At 43.6% G+C, this 15,361-nt stretch overlaps 1 protein-coding gene across 1 annotated transcript in view; it reads right to left on the reverse strand.

The window, feature by feature from the left end:
- Window positions 1-11,836, reverse strand: part of LOC144583658 (uncharacterized) — a 230,645-nt gene extending 218,809 nt beyond the window's left edge. Inside the window, exon 1 of the mRNA XM_078377950.1 lies at window positions 5,760-11,836. The gene's annotated coding sequence lies outside the window, so the exon portion shown is untranslated. The remainder of the gene's footprint in view (window positions 1-5,759) is intronic.
- Between the last annotated feature and the right edge of the window lie 3,525 nt (window positions 11,837-15,361).

Genomic DNA, 15,361 nt, shown 5'->3' on the forward strand with positions numbered 1-15,361 from the left:
GGGATTCCTCCATTGATTATAAATTCCAGGTTGTGGTACAGAGATCTTTGTTATCAACTCAGGACCCTTGAGCCCCAAATATTGTTGTTTAGTCATTTAGTTGTGTCCAACTATTCGTGACCCCATGGACCAGAGCACGCCAGGACCTCCTGTCTTCCACTGCCTCCCAGAGTTGGGTTAAATTCATGTTGACACTGTCCAACCATCTCATCCTCTGACGTCCCCTTCTCCTCTTGCCTTCACACTTTCTCAACATCAGGGTCTTTTCCAGGGAGTCTTCTCTTCTCATGAGATGGCCAAAGTATTGGAGCCTCAGCTTGAGGATCTGTCCTTCCAGTGAGCACTCACAGTTGATTTCCTTTAGAATGGATAGGTTTGTTCTCCTTGCAGTCCAGGGGACTTTCAGGAGCATCCTCCAACACCACAATTCAAAAGCATTAATTCTTCGGCGGTCAGCTTTCTTTATGGTCCAGCTCTCACTTCCATACATCACTACAGGGAAAACCATAGCTTTGACTATTGGGACTTTTGTTGGCAAGGTGATGTCTCTGCTTTTTAAAATGCTATCGAGGTTTGTCATTGCTTTCCTCCCAAAAAGCAGGCGTCTTTTAATTTCGGGGCTGCTGTCACCATCTGCAGTGATCATGGAGCCCAAGAAAGTAAAATATGTCACTGCCTCTATATCTTCCCCTTCTATTTGCCAGGAGGTGATGGGACCAGTGCCCACGATCTTAGTTGTTTTGATGTTGAGCTTCAGACCGTTTTTGGCACTCTCCTCTTTCACCCTCATTACAAGGTTCTTTAATTCCTCCTCACTTTCTGCCATCAGAGTGGTATCATCTGCATATCGGAGGTTGTTGATATTTCTTCCGGCAATCTTAATTCCGGCTTGGGATACCTCCAGTTCGGTCTTTCACATGATGTATTCTGCATATAAGTTAAATAAGCAGGGGGACAATATACAGCCTTGTCGTACTCCTTTCCCAATTTTAAACCAATCATTGTTTCCATATCCAGTTCTAACTGTTGCTTCCTATCCCATATATAGATTTCTGAGGAGATAGACAAGGTGGTCAGGCACTCCCATTTCTTTAAGGACTTGCCATAGTTTGCTGTGGTCCACACAGTCAAAGGCTTTTGCATAGTCAATGAAGCAGAAGTAGATGTTTTTCTGGAACTCTCTGGCTTTCTCCATAATCCAGCACATATTAGCAATTTGGTCCCTAGTTCCTCTGCCTTTTCGGAATCCAGCTTGTACTTCTGGGAGTTCTCAGTCCACATACTGCTGAAGCCTACCATAGAGGATTTTGAGCATAACCTTGCTAGCGTGGGAAATGAGTGCAATTGTGCGGTAGTTGGAGCATTCTTTGGCACTGCCTTTCTTTGACATTGGGATATAGACTGATCTTTTCCAATCCTCTAGCCAGTGTCAAGTTTTCCAAACTTGCTGGCATATTGAATGTAGCACTTTAACTGCATTGTCTTTTAAGATTTTAAATAGTTCCACTGGGATGCCATCACCTCCACTGGCCTTGTTGTTAGACAAGCTTTCAAAGGCCCACTTGACTTCACTCTCCAGGATGTCTGACTCTAGGTCAGCAACCACATTATCTGGATTGTCCATGTGACAACCCCAGACCTACTGGGATATGCCACAGTTTCACTAAGCTGCCACCAACCATTCCCTGTAAGGAGTCACACAGACCAGGAATGGATTTTTAAACAAACAAAGAAATAAGGTTTATTTAAATAACACACAGGGAAAATAAAATGATCAAGTGAATAAGATACAGTAACGTGGCTTAGTCTCAATCATACATACACCAGTTTGGTTCACACAGAACACCTTTAAATAAAGCACAGACCCTGAACCTATCAGTTCTGGCTAACCATACAGACACCTGAACCTATCAGGTTGGTACTGACTGACACACAGTAGTACCCTGTCTGACACACAGACTCCCACACCAGCTTCTTCTTCCCAGCTGCTCCTGCAGCTTCTCCTAACTTCTCCACACAAACTCCACATATATATACAGTACAGCCCCTCCTCCTGATGTCCCGCCTTCCACTCCCCATAGGATGGAACTTTCCCTCCAACCCATGACAGACAGGTAACATCAGTGCTGTATGTAACACCTCCCCTCTTTATAAGTTGTTTTGTAGGGGGAAAGCTAAGGTGCTTTTCTCCAAAAAACAACCTGGATCCAAAACATACAAAAACAGTTATACATTAACATACAATACCATACTTACTCTAGGATAAACATATCAACTAGGCATTTAAACATTTACCATTTACAATACATCAAGTTACCTTTATTCATACAAATCAAGCATGTTTAATAAACAAGCACATTTAACCTTTGGTCACCAAAATATATACATAGTCCATGTTTCTTTCGGCGTCTTCATTCTTCGGGTCTTCTTGACAAGGCGTCAGCAACACAGTTCACTGACCCTCTGACCACCTTCACCTCAAAGTCATAGTCTTGCAGGTTTAAAGCCCACCTCATAAGTTTACTATTGTGGGTTTTCATTGTCTTTAACCATTGCAGTGGTGAATGGTCAGTGCACAGAACAAAACGTCTTCCCCAGATGTAAGGCTTGGCCTTCTGGATCGCGTAGACTATGGCCAGGCACTCCTTTTCCACGGTTGCCAAATGTCTCTCACCTTTCTGGAGTTTCCTACTCAGGTAGGACACTGGATGCTGGTCACCATTTTCATCCTCCTGGCAAAGAACTGCTCCTACCCCGCTGTTAGACGCATCGGTGTAGATGATGAACTCCCGGTCGAAGTCTGGAGCACGCAGCACTGGATAGTTGATGAGGGCCTCCTTCAACCTCTGGAACGCCTCCTCACAGTCGCTGGTCCACGGAATGCGGTCATCAGTCTTCTTCCTCGTCAGATCGGTCAGCGGAGTCGCTATCTCGCTAAACCTCGGGATGAACTTTCTGTAGTAGCCCACCAACCCAAGAAATGATTTGACTTTTTTCTTGGTGTTGGGTCTGGGCCAATCACGAACAGCTTCTATCTTGGCCTCTAGGGGTTTTATCACTCCTCCCCCTACTATGTGACCCAAGTATTTTATTTCTGGGCTACCCAGCTGTAGTTTGTTCTCTTTGCAGAGCCTAGGCCAAAGCACTTCCTCTCCTGGGTTAAAGTGCCTCTCCCTGCCTTCCTGGTCATCCCAAGCTTTCTTTCTGACCTTTTGAGCTTGCAGGGTCTCTGCTGCTAGCTCTAGGTTTCTCTTTAGGTCATTCCTTAAAGAGTCTCTATATGTCACAACATCTTGTGGGTCATCCTGGGTGATCTGCTCCCAATTTTGTTTGATCAAATCAAGTGGCCCTTTCACCCTTCTCCCAAACAAAAGTTCAAACGGACTGAACCCGGTACTGGCTTGTGGCACTGATCGATAAGCAAACAAAAGGGATTGCAGCTTCTGGTCCCAATTGTTTGGATTCTCTGCCAAGTAAGCCCTAATCATGCGCATTAGAGTCCCATTGAACTTCTCCGTTAACCCATTACTTTCAGGGTGATAGGCAGTGGTTTCCTTGTGTTTAATTCCACAGATTTGCCATAACCGTTTCATGAGCTTCGATGTAAACGATGCGCCCAAATCTGTGATTATTTCTGAGGCAAATCCCATCCTGGACATATACCCCACCAAGGCATCTGCCACTGTGTTAGTTTCAATGTTAGTCAAGGGAATGGCTTCAGGGTACCTCGTGGCATGGTCCACAATGGTGAGAATGAACCTGTTCCCCCTCTTTGTGGCCTTGGGCAAAGGTCCCACAATATCCACCCCTATGCATTTGAACGGAGTGTCAATCACAGGCAAAGGGCACAACTTTGCTTTGGTCCTGTCACGGTTATTCCCCTGCCTCTGACACACATCACATTGTTTACAGAACTCCTTGATCTGCTTCCCTATTTCAGGCCAGTAAAAATTCTCTGTGATTCTCTGCTGTGTTTTGTTCACCCCTAAGTGCGCAGCAAACATGTCAGAGTGCCCCCTTTGTAAGATCATGGGGCGATACTTTTCAGGTACCACTAGCTGACTTCTGATCCCATCTCCCCCTGTTGAGATATTCCTCAGGGTCTCTCTATATAAAATCCCCTTTTTCTCACAAAATCTCACTGGGGTTTCAGGTGTTAGCTGGGCGTCTGTCACCTGTTCAAAACACTTTTGGAGAGTGGCGTCTGCCTTTTGCTCTTGGCCAAATCTGCTGTCCGTGGTTAAGGTGTCCACCACAGCTTCGGAACTCCCCTCTGCTTCCGTCTCGGGCTCATCAGTACCCCCCTGAACTGTCCCCGTGGTAGCTTGTGAACGTGTAATCACTAGCACCCGTTTCACATGTTCAGCCAGGTCATTTCCCACGAGCACGGCTGCTGGCAGAGTCAATGAAATCGCTAGCCGCCAAACTCCCCTCCAGCCTTGAAAGTTCACAGGTACCTCAGCTACTGGCAGCGAGATCACCTGTCCCTCAATCCCTGCCACCTTTATGCTCTCATTTGGGATTATATACTCCCTAGAAATAATATCTGGATGGCACAGGGTCACCTGGGAACAAGTATCCCTTAGCCCCCTATACTGATGGTCAAGTATTCCTACGTCCACCCCTGCGGTTTCAAACAACTGCGAATCTGTTCTCACTAGCAAGCAGCGCTTGACCTCCACAAGAGGACCATTTTCCTCAGCCTGATCAGCAGATGTAACTGTTCCAGATTGAGTAGCCATGGCAACAGGCTCCCTCAGTGACTAGGAGCTTTGCTCTTTCTGGACACAGAACACAGCTTTTGGCTTGGTTCCACTCAAATCATGAGGCAAATTTCCCTTTATCTGCTTCCATTTCTCACACCCTGAGATTAGATGGCCCTTTCCCTGACAGAAATAACATTTTCTGCTGTACTTGGAGTCTTTCTCCTCTGGTTTTGGTTTTCCCTCCAAAATCTGGTTCCTGGACTGGCTCTGCCCAGAAGTTTTATCAACAAAATGGCCGCCCATTTTTGGCGGGCTCTGAACTAACCCTTTGGAGTCCTTAGGGTCCCATGTTTCCCTCATGTTTTCTTCAGAATAATTCAAGTTTTGATGTTGTGCCTTAACCTGTGTGCCTTCTTTTGGTTTCTTTTCTAGCTGCAATTTCTTCTCTTTTATTCTCAAATCCAGCTCCTTTTTCTTAGCCTCAAACTCAGCCCTGATCTGTAAAATTTCTTCCTCAGCCCTAGCTTTTATCTCTTTTACTTTTTCTTCAGTCTTATCTCTGATTTCTTTTAATTTAATGTCTTTTTGCTGATTATATTTTTCAAGATCTTGCTCACTTTGTCTGGCCTGAGCCTCATACTTTTCTCTTTCCGAAATTTCTTCAACTGATAAATTGTTATTTCTCTTATTTAGGAATGTTAATTCTAATTGTGCCATTCTAATTCTGTGTTTCAGTTCCATCTCTTCTATCCTCATGGCCATTCCCCTTTTCTTGGCATCTGCCTCTGCCTGACTGATTTCAGCTCTTTCTCTGGCCTCCCTTTCCAATTGTCTCATTCTAAATTCATGCTGTTGGGCTAGGAGCATTTTTCTGAGTTCTAAGGTCTGTTCTCCCGTGCTCTCCTCCTGCACTGAGCCAAATTCCTCCTCAGAACCTTGGTCAACCTGGGGGTCTCTTACTTCACCCATTTCTGCCATTTGGCTTCGAGTCAAGGGCATAATCCCCCCCCAGAACAGGCTGCTTTCAAAAGTCAAGCCTCAAAATAAAGCGACCACTTTTTTTTTCTCTTTTGCCTCAGAACCAGCCTTCTATAGATTGCTGCTGTTCTTCAGCACTAACTTGCAACTGTTGCCAGCCAGAGTCTACCCCCCTCTGCTAGGCCTCTCAGCAGACAAGCTAGATCACTGCTACTTCACTCAGCTTTGCCTCAGCCTTTTCCCGCCAAAACGGGTTGCCTCAGAGCTCCCTAATCTAGTCCCCAATCTGAGGTGGCACGTTCTTCCACTAGCGTACCTCCCCGTGAGGTAAGCCTAGAAGATTACCTACGCGCTCTCAGATTGTCCCTGACTAGACCCCCCTTGCTCTGGGCACACTTGCCAAGGCTTTGCTGGACCACTGGACAACTGGACCAGTCGTATCCCACACGCTGGACACCAATCAATGTGACAACCCCAGACCTACTGGGATATGCCACAGTTTCACTAAGCTGCCACCAACCATTCCCTGTAAGGAGTCACACAGACCAGGAATGGATTTTTAAACAAACAAAGAAATAAGGTTTATTTAAATAACACACAGGGAAAATAAAATGATCAAGTGAATAAGATACAGTAACGTGGCTTAGTCTCAATCATACATACACCAGTTTGGTTCACACAGAACACCTTTAAATAAAGCACAGACCCTGAACCTATCAGTTCTGGCTAACCATACAGACACCTGAACCTATCAGGTTGGTACTGACTGACACACAGTAGTACCCTGTCTGACACACAGACTCCCACACCAGCTTCTTCTTCCCAGCTGCTCCTGCAGCTTCTCCTAACTTCTCCACACAAACTCCACATATATATACAGTACAGCCCCTCCTCCTGATGTCCCGCCTTCCACTCCCCATAGGATGGAACTTTCCCTCCAAACCCATGACAGACAGGTAACATCAGTGCTGTATGTAACAGTCCAGGATAGCCAAATCTTTCTGGTATAGTTCCTCTGTGTATTCTTGTCACCTCTTCTTGATGTCTTCTGCTTCTGTGAGGTCCCTACAATTTTTGTCCTTTATCATGTTCATCTTTGCACAAAATGTTCCTTTAATATCTCCGATTTTCCTGAGCAGATCTCTGGTTTTTCCTTTTCTGTTATTTTCCTCTATTTCTTTGCATGTTCATTTAGGAAGGCCCTCTTGTCTCTCCTTGCTATTCTTTGGAAGTCTGCATTCCATTTACTGTAACTTTCCTTATCTCCCTTGCATTTTGTTTCCCTTCTCTGCTATTTGTAAGGCCTCATTGAACAGCCACTTTGCTTTCTTGCATTGCCTTTTCTTTGGGATAGTTTTTGTTGCTGCCTCCTGTACAGTGTTATGAGCCTCTATCCAAAGCTCTTCGGGCATTCTGTCCACCAAATCTAGTTCCTTAAATCTGTTCTTCACTTCCACTGTGTATTCATAAGGGATTTGGTTTCGATTATACCTGACTAGCCCAGTGGTTTTTCCTACTCTCTTCAGTTTAAGCTTGAGTTTTGCTATAAGAAGATGATGATCAGAGCCACAATCCGCTCCAGGTCTTGTTTTTGCTGACTGTATAGAGTTTCTCCATCATTGGCTGCAGAGAATATAGTCAATCTGATTTCGATATTGCCCATCTGGTGATTTCCATGTGTAGAGTCGCCTGTTGTGTTGTTGGAAAAGAGTGTTTGTGATGACTAGCTTGTTCTCCTGACAATACTCTATTAGCCTTTGCCCTGCTTCGTTCTGAACTCCAAGGCCAAGCTTTCCTGTTCTTTCTTTTATCTGACTCCCTACTTTAGCATTCCAATCCCCTAGAATGAGAAGAACACCTTTCTTTGGTTTCAGTTTTAGAAGCCCCAAATACCAGAGTACAAAAACAATGAAAATTAAAGAGGGAAGAGGAAATTTAGGGAGAATCTGAAAGGAGTAAGAATAAAAATAAATATCACCTGTAAGCTGGCTTTCTTCTGGTGAATGGACCCTAGCATTAAAACATGCTACACAGTGATATTGGACTTACACGAATGAATGAAATAAAGCTTTATGTGAAGAAATTCCTTTTTTGAAACATTGACTTACCATGGGCAAGGGGAACCCTTAAAACAAAAGAATAGCAAAAAGATATCTAGAATTTTCACAACTTTGCACTCTACATCAAATATCATCTATCATTCTGTTGCACATTTTGGAGAGCTCCTTCCAAGTTGGATTGGGATTTTACCATTATGAATCAATTAAGGCCTCTGCTAAATTAGTTGACTAGTAAGAAGGCTGTTTGTTTTTGGTAAGTGCACCACAGCCCAACTGGGCACATGGTTGTCTTTTTCCATCAATTGTTCTGGGGATAACTGCAAGCCAATGATCACCACAGCAATCATCAAGTGATCTCTCCACAAAGCAGTTATGCTCCACGGCTGCTAACAGGGTTACACCCACTGTTTTGTTCATATTTAACTCTATGTCATTTAAGAGCAGCAGTGTCAGTCCCAGTTTCCAAAGAACTCCACCGCTTACTTACTGTGACATTTACCCCGTGGCCCCCGCTTGTCTCATGAAACACAGAGCTCACAAAGGTATCTCAACACGGCCTCTGACACGCTGCCACCAGCTGATCTCTTTATCAACTTATTTCTTTATGAAAGACTAAGGTCCATCCAGTACTGAACTTTTAAACAGAAACAGGTTTATTGATTACAAGTTGCTTCAGGAATAATTCTGAAGCATAATCTTAAAGTTTCACAGAGCTTCGATTTTTTTCTTTAATCTTTTCTATATTAATTAACACAGGTCACACTCTGACTAATCACTGCCTAATCACTCCTTAAACACTCTCTGCCTCCAAAACCCCAAACTATTCTCTAGCTGCCTCTGACTCTAATTCTGATTGAACTTCTCTCCCAGGCTCCACCTCTTCAGCAGCCCCCTTGGCTCTGCCTCACAACCATATTAACATACTAGGGGTAAACAAATTCCAAGGGGGACATAAGATTGAGATTTTAATAAATAAAAATATATATTTTTTCTTATCTAAAACGAATTCTGTGGTAGATATTGTGATGAGATGGGTTTTTGAGTTAAAGTCTTGAAAGGAATATGGGTTTTGTAATTAAGAAATGAGCAAGAGAGGTTCCATCTTGTTTCTTTGTATAAAGTATCTTTGCTATGCTAACAGGTTGTTTTCTAGGCGAGCAGAGAGAATGTTATTCTGATAGCCTGAGAAAAGGACTCGGTGTGATTAGATGGGAATTGTTGTGACTTTTTGCGAAACCACAGTAAACCCAAATAACATCTGGTGTGTATGGGAAAGAAGTCATGTGGTGCAACAGGACTGCTTGCCTAGTAACGAACTCTGATTGGATGACATTGTGGAAAGGTGCGATAAGCCCTTGCCAGTTACTCTTGAAAAAGGAACTTTTTGCCTATGGACATTGTCATTCAAGACCGACTCTTCAGTCATTCGTGACACACGGGACTAACCTTTACTATACTGGATTACCCTTGGACTTATGGGCTTTTTCCTAAGGACTATGAATTATTTCTCTATGAACTATTATTTCTGGAATACTTCATATGGACTATGCTCTTGTAATTTTGTAAGGACAATGGTACATTTACTGGATTTTTCTTTCCTAAGGATAATGGGACTTTTACTGGATTTTTCTTTTTGTAACAGGATTTTTGTTCTACAGGATCACTGAGGACTATAGCCTTTTTATAACCTACTTGGATTATTTTGTTTTTACTAATGAATTACTGGACTGGAACTGTTGTTATTCTTTTTAATGGCTTTTTGTATTTTTGTAAGGTTTTTGAACACTTTTCTATTTTTCATGTTTTCTTTGCCTCAATACAGAGTTGTAAATAACTAACACAATGCTTATTTACTTGCTTTGGCTTAGTTTGGTTTTGATACCTAGTAACATGCTTATTCTTTAATAAATTAAAGATTATAAAAATCAATTGGTTTTCTGAACAGTACATTTGTCTTAGGGTCATCTGAGAGTGCTGCCTCGGCCTAGCATACTTAAGGAGTCCAGCCAGTGGTGCAAGTTAAGTCTAAGGACTACAAAGCCCACTTGATCTTTTCACAGTGATATCTGAGAGTACAAGGGTGTTCTTATGTGGGCAGACTTGTAAGATGGAGTGTTGTAGCATGGCTAGCTGAGCTTGGACTCACTCAGCCTATTTTAGCGTGTGCAAACTCCTGATTGCTCTCTGTCCAGGCTTACGCGGATGTTTTCGAACTCCGTGTTTGCTTGCAGATATTACTACAATTTAGGAGTTTTAAAGAAAATAGTGCTTATTTTCAATTTAAAATATATTTATTATGTTGTGTTTATTTTCAATTTTAAAATACAAATTGAATTGTTTGTTAACAGTGGGTTGAATATGGTGAATGAGAAGTACAGTGGTCTGAGGATCTCACAAAATTCATAAAATAGATGTAATGGTAAAAGTTTGAGGATTATTGGGTTGGGGAGGCCCAAAATATGCAGATGAAGAAAACTTTAGGAAAAGTTGTAAATAAGGGCAAAAGCAAATCAGTAATAGTCAGTTAGCAAAGTATCCTCACGAACTATGGTGTAGGGGAGCATTTGTGGAATAGAACAGATCTTCTGAAAACCTAACAAGAACACTTTGTACTTGCACATTATCCTTACTAGAATATTCTAGAAGTCTGTTTGTTATATGCCTTTTTTCTTTCGTTTCAGTATCATGTGTGACACCAAAGACCCTCCTCCTTTGGTCTATTTCACTTTCTTCTCTCTTATGAGAACAGGACCCCCATAATTTGTGGGGAATTAGTTCCAAGCCCCCCATGGATGCTGAAAAAAATTATAGCAAACACTATTATAATAGTGGATAATATACATAGCATGGTCTCTGGCTCCCTTTTATGGCCTGCTCTGGTAATGACACCCTGGGAATATATTTCTCTCTAGCAAATAGTATTCTCTGGCTACCTCTAGTGGCCAATTCTGCTAACTTCAACATCTAAAATATATACATTGCGGCTTTTTATTTTAATATTTTCAGACTGTGGATAAGGGAATCAGTAGATATGGATCCCACAGGTAAGGGGATCCTACAGTATTTTCCCCTTCACAGATTGCTGCCTTGTCATGGTGACGGGGCTTGAGTAATTCAGAGAAGCTATGGGCTATGCCATGCAGGGACACCCAAGACAGACAGGTCATAGTGGAGAGTTCTGACTAAACACGATCAACCTGGAGTAGGAATTGCCAAGCCACTCCAGTATCTTTGCCAAGAAAACCCCATGAACAGAAACAAAAGGCCAAATAAAATCTGCGACCCCACCAGCTTCCTGAATGTCTTTGGGCTTTTTGTCTCTTCTGTTCCAGAAGGCTTTTAATTGAAATAACATCAACTGTGGGTCCTGATGGCAATTTTAATTGTATTTTAACCATTTTGTCTTTTATTGTATTTTAATTGAATTTTAATTGTTGTAAGCCGCCCAGAGACCTTTGGGTAGAGTTAAGGATCATTTTGTTCCATGCAGATTACACATACCCTTCCCAGAGAGCCAATGCAGTGTAACATTGGGCACCTTGGCTTCTAAATCCCATTCTGCCATGGAAACTTGCAGGGAGTACCGCAGTGGTGAAAGCCACTTGTGAGGGGAACACTGGCCAATCCGCTTGTTAACAGGGTAGCAATGTGATTGGCTGGGTGGTGTATGCAGTCAGTCTATCCTGGAGCCCAAAGGAAGAGGGGGCTAGAGGGGTGGAGTAATGTAAGTGAGAGGAGTCTGGAGGTTTTAAGGGGGAAAAATAAAATACAAGCGTTCTGATGAAAAGCAGGTACAGTGGTGCCTCGCTTAACGAGCACACCGTACGACGAAATCGCATAGCAATCCCTTTTTTGGGATCGTTAATGCGATCGCTCAACGTTGTTTAGATAGGGCGAAAGTCGCTTTGCGAAGATCGGCAAGCGTTTCACTTACCGATCTTCGCAAAACGAAGCCCCGACCATCAGCTGTTAGGCGGACAAAATGGCCGCCGGAAGCCCCGAAATGGCCCTGCGCAGCGTTTTCGCACCCTCCCCTCGCTTAACGAGGGCGCGAAAATGGCTGCCGGCCATAGGAAGCATTGCTGAACGGTGGGTTTTCAGCCCATTTGGAACGGTGGGTTTTTTTGATCCGTTCAGCAATGTTTCGCTATAGCGAAGGTTAATCCGGAACGGATTAACCTCGCTATGCGAGGCACCACTGTACAGTGCCTCGCATAGCGATGTTAATTCGTTCAAAAAAACACATCGCTACGTGAAACCATCGCTATGCGAAACACCATTTCCCATAGGAATGCATTGGAAACCGGTTAATCCGTTCCAATTGGAACGGATTGCCGTTGTTAAGCGAAAAAAACCCATAGGAAACATCGCTAAGCGAAACAATGTTTCCTCCATTGGAATGTATTGAAGCTGACTCAATACATTTCAATGGCTTTGCGAAGTCAATTTTTGCAAAATTAAGTGTGTCATAAAAGGGTCAAAAATGGTTTTAAATGCTTGGATTAGCTTCTGCACCCTCTAAAACGGATGCAAAAGTTAATTTGGCTTTGATCTGACTTTTCGTCAATTTATGGTGAATTTTTCCCCCCCCCAACTTTTGACAGCTGTCAAAATCTGACAGCTCCATTATTTCCTATGGGGGAAGAAAAAATTCACAAAAAATTAACGAAGATTCAGCAACTGTTCTAAATGCTTGGGTTCGTTAGAGGACCCCCTAAGTCATGTGTAAACCTGATTTGGCTTTGATCTGAACTTTCGTTAATTTATGGTGAATTGTTTTCTCCCCCATAGGAAAGCATGGAGCTGTCAGATTTTGACAGGTCCATTGGTTCCTATGGGCCGAAAAAAAAATTCATCATAAATTAATGAAAGGTCAGATCAAAGCCAAATCAGGTTTGCACATGACCTAAGGGGTCCTCTAACGAATCCAAGCATTTAGAACCGTTTTTGACCCTTCTAAGACACTTTTTTAATTGAAAAAAGAAACATCGTTAAGTGAAGCAGGGGACCTAAAATTGCATTCGTTATGCGAAGCATGGTCCCAAACTTCGCTAAGCGAAAATCGCCCATAGGAAACATCGTTATACGGTGCATATTATTTTCTAAAAAAACACATCATTATGCGAATTCATCGCTAAACGAGGCAATCGTTAAGCGAGGCACCACTGTATATAGAATTCAGCAAATGTTAAAGCTAGAGATGTTCCGGGTGGGGAATGTTCTTGCAGTCAGTGGCCCCGTTTTCTGACTCTTTCATGGTGAATCTTGCCACCTGAAGCATAGCCCATTTTCACTTAAAACCAAGGACCTCGTTCTCAAAGAAGCTGGTTTTCTGGTTCATTCATCTTTTTCAATCGTTTCATGCTTTATTAACATTTTTGTGGTGATGTAAAATCCGGAGCTGGAGTCCCGAAGGCAGCATGTGTCGTTCTGCCAACTCCTGCGACATTGCTGGAACCAGTTGTATTGGCTCTTGCCTTTCCTTTGGACCATTTCAGCAATGTGGAGAGGGGGGATCTGCTGCTTGGGTAACAGCCTATCCTCCATATTACGTTACCCGGGCTTCATGCTCTGGAGAGGACACTCCTCGATTCAGAGCATGTTACCATAGTCTCTCCAGAGTGAAGGATGCTTATGCTGAAAGCTAGAAAGATAAAGAACTTGTGGTTATGAATTATCTCAATTGGTTGTTCTAGCTGAAGAAAAACTCCAGCTCAAATTTGTTCCCAGTCTAACGTTCCTATGTAATTAAATGTTATCATTTTCACTCTTTAGCCACCAGGTCTAGCGTGGTTAATCGCTGGTATCAGATATGCTACTGGAAAAATCTTTTAAAAGGTGACAGGTGTGGGTCACACCACTCCTTGATTATCTGACATATTTTGAAACCCCTACTAGAATTACTTTAAGTCTGATGCAACTTGTCAGCACATAGCATAGCTAATTTGCTGGGAAAGACAACAATGGTAAGAAAGGTTGAAGGCAGCAGGAAAATAAGACCAAATGTGAGAAGAATTTAATGGGTACAGGAGACCAGTATTATTAGTCTCCAAAACATGAGCAGAACTCTTAATGATAGGACTAATTCACAGGGTCACTATAATAGGGAAAAATCTGACAACCAGCATTGCTTCCTGGGGGCTCTGCTTCATTTTTTGTTACCAAAGATCCAAAGCATCTTCCGTCATCCCCTTCTCTTCCAGTGTTTCAGTTGCCTTACCTTTCATTACTGTTGCTGACTGGTCAAAAGCAAGCAAAGAGGAGGAGCAGGCTGAAACACTGAGAAAGCATCTGGGAAAACTTTCTTTGGGAAAGAAAGCAAAGCTGAGCTTTTTTTTTTAATCCCAGCCAGCCACAGAATAAGCCCTCCTCTCTGTTATCTCAGCTTCAGAAAATTAAAGAAGATGCGGTCCCATCCTCACCCCAAAACACAAAAACATGGGTACAGGGCTTGGGTCCCCATAGATCCCCACAAATTTTAAATATAGGATTACCCCAAAACAGGGATCCCTAACATCCAGGCCGCGGACTGGAAGGACCAGGATGCCCGGGACCAATGAGTGGCGAACAGGACATGAGCCGCGAGTGAAACTCTGCCTCCTGTCGGTGTGCTCCTATTAGGTTCTAAGCTGCTGCTGATCTAACAGGATGCAGAACTTCAATTGCAGCTCACCTTTTGCTCCCCTCATCTGTCTCATCACAATACCTGTACTGTAATTAGTTCAATTCAAATCTACCCTCCAACAACCTACTGCATAACAATTACTCCCCCCCTTCAAAGGGTCCCTGGGGTCAAAAACGTTGGAGACCACTGCCCTGAAGCACAAAAATATGGGTCCCAGGCATGCCTTCGATTGGTAGTCTCTGGGCACGGCCAGGCTTGATAATTCGACGCTGGTTTGGTGAGGGTCTCATATAAAAATCTTATGAAATCATGAAAGGTGTGGAAATGGAAAGGGGGGCAAGGGATGAGGGTGGTAGCTGGTCACTGAAGGGAATAGAAAACGGAAGGGGTGCGGAGAAGAGGTTGGTTGAGGGAGGGGTAGAAGGGGAGGAAGGAGATGGGGGCTGAAAGCAGAGGGAAGAAAGGCTTGGCTTGGCTGACCGACAGCTGGCAAAAAAAAAATCACAACCTCACAAAGAAGTAGAGCAAGGTATTCACATACGCAGAAGGAATTCATTGAAATCTGCCTCAAAATCTCTGGCAGAAAGCAGAAAAAAATCGCTTCCCTGGCAGAGTAGTCCGCTCGTGCATGTGCCTTGGGTGTACTACACTTGATTTTGTGTCATGTTTTTCCCCCCAGCGGATTTCCTTGATAGTGGGATATGGCTCTCAGTCAGGAAGGCGGCGATAACGATAAAGCAGGGCAGGAGAGACCAAAGACTCCAGACGGGAAGCCTTCGGGCCAGCCTCTGGCAGTGTGAAGGAGGAGAGAAGCTGGTGCCTAAGGCCAGTCAGTTCTCGTCCACTCTCTCTCTCGCTCCCGATGGGTTTTCACCCCTACAACGCCTCCCTCAAGTCTTTCAGCCCCCTCCACAGGACGCTTCCTTTCCTCAGGCCATTTCCCTGCAATCCCGCGAGGATTTCTGCCGGCACCTGTTACCTTCGGCGTCGCT

Source organism: Pogona vitticeps, chromosome 1, assembly GCF_051106095.1.
Source record: "Pogona vitticeps strain Pit_001003342236 chromosome 1, PviZW2.1, whole genome shotgun sequence".
Classification (NCBI taxonomy): domain Eukaryota; kingdom Metazoa; phylum Chordata; class Lepidosauria; order Squamata; family Agamidae; genus Pogona; species Pogona vitticeps.